Source organism: Echiichthys vipera (assembly GCF_963691815.1).
Source record: "Echiichthys vipera genome assembly, chromosome: 15".
NCBI classification, from domain to species: domain Eukaryota; kingdom Metazoa; phylum Chordata; class Actinopteri; order Perciformes; family Trachinidae; genus Echiichthys; species Echiichthys vipera.
In genome coordinates, this window is record NC_139840.1 from 14,515,132 (window position 1) to 14,517,525 (window position 2,394).

Consider the following 2,394-nt stretch of genomic DNA (forward strand, 5'->3'; position numbering starts at 1 on the left):
GTGTCTGTGTGTGTGTGTGTGTAGATATATCCCTGAGGATACCAACAGCGTATGGAAGTTCATTTGGCTGGAGCCCCCTGCAATCCCTATTCTCTCTCCCACTCGGCGTGCATATAAAATGCATGACACGCTCTGAAGGGGAATTTTAAATCAAGCCCTAGACTTTCAAAAGAGGGTCCAGTGTGGGTGTGGATGGTGAATTTGTGTGTGTAAAAAAAAAAAGAGAGAGATGGGCAGTGAGAAGGGGGGGTAGTGAAACCCTCCTGCCTCTTCTGCTTTAGGGCTACAAGGTGTAGAGGAGGCTTCCCCAGCACTGGATATCACAGGGGAGATTGGGAGATCAAAGCAGATTGTCTGGAGTAAGTCTGGTCCGGTTTTACCCCTCATTTGGAAGTCCATCAGATCTACTCATGGCACCTTGGCCTCATTTAGAAGCAGCCTTTACTGCATTAAAAACTTCCTGCTGAAATCAGGCAATTTCCATAAAAAGAGATGAAAAAAAAGCATCCCCCGAAAATCATTCATCTCTAATTGGAGTAAATATTCAATGAGGAAGAGTTACTTATTACACCAACATAGAAGCTGATTTTTAAGCCTTGTACTGAAATGTGTGCTGCAGTGTCACCTTGTGGCTACTCCAAAAACACACCAGCAGGCTCTAAAACATCAGGCAACCATACCATGCCAAGAGTCTGCAAATTTCCAATCTCGTCTCCAGGAAATGACAGCTGCTCATCTTCATATATAGAGGATGAACCATCAGCTGCTGCAGCGTTCAGCTGTAATAAAAACCAGCCTTTTCCCGGCACTCTCTGGCACTCAAGTTGCCTATCCCTGCTCCAAAATATCCTCAGGGCTGCATGCCATGAAGAGAAAAGGCTCCAGGCTGAAGGCTCAACTGCTTACAGTTTTGGTGATGAGTCTTCAGCCACCTGTGGTTAGTGATAGTCCTCTTAGAAATGTCTAATGAAAAAGAAATGTGTTAGCCAAGCGTCTGAACTTCACAGAATAAGGTCAATCAGCAGAAAGGAAAACGTGGTGTAACTCGCTACCAAATACAACTCTGTAGATCAGCCATACAGACCATTTGTTTACACCTTCAAAATATATATTCATTAATGTTTAAATACAACATGAGCTGAAGGTTGGTACACATACCATAACACTGCTGTCAAATTTATTTTGTGTTTTTCAGGGTTTTGGCTGATAAAAAAAAAAAAGAATTGCTGCGTGCGGTTACTGCGGTTGTAGGCTTCTGCCTTCAAGTCAAGACGTGGTTTACATCAATGTTTTATTTCATATGTGAAGGAATTTAATACAATGTATTAAGTGTATTTTTTGGGAAAATGGAATTTTAACACATTGAAATAATGTATGATTCCAGTGATAAATTTGTCTTCACTTAGGGACTATTTTTACAGTTCACAGGACTTCGAGCTTTGGTGCAATCACCTGAAGCTCAATATCAGAAAAACCAATGAGGAACAGGAGAGAACAAAATTGTAGCTGTGACAGTAGATAATATGGATGTTGTTGCACAGAAGATACAAATTCTAAAATGTTGACGCTTCACACATCTGTTCAGTCTCCCCTTCTGTTACTGAGTTATGGTGCTGAATAACCAGAAAAGGGTTTTTGCAGAACATTATGATGTCACAGTGAAGTTGACCTTTTTCAATATAAATCGTCATTACTTCATCCTATTTAAACATGTGTGAAATGCTAATAATCTGCTCTTGAGTTACCAGAAATGCATTGTGTGAGGTCACAGCGAACTTGACCTTTGAACTCCAACGTCTAATCCTTGAGTCCAAGTGGACATTTGTGCCACATTTGTAGAAATTGCCTCAAGCGTTCCTGAGAAAATGCGTTCACGAGAATGGGACGGACGGCTCACATGTAAGCATAACACCTCTGGTCGCAGCTGTTGCTAATAAAATACAACATTAGGAAACTATTGCAACACTGTTCCTTCGTCATGAAAATAGATGTGTGTTTTAAAGAGGCTGAGTCATTGCATGCTTAGCCAACAGATCATATTTTTGTTGTTCAACACACATTAGTCCAGTTCCAACACTGTGGAAGTTCATCATTTTGAAAAGTTATAATACATGATCTGAAGATCCGCAAATGTAACTCGCTCCAACCATTATCTTCAATTTCTGTAATCAACTGTTTGGTCTATAAATTGTCAAAAAAGTGTCTCTTGGTGACGGCTCTAAATATCTTGTCTTTGTTATACACTCGCAATCACAGAGAACACCAAGTTGTGTCTGAATTAACAAGCTACTTTGTTTTTCTGCAGTGAAATATTATCTTACAATTCCATGAAAGCCATCCCGTGTATGATGAAGCGGTAAAAAAAACAGTTAAATGAAAACCTAAGAATACGTA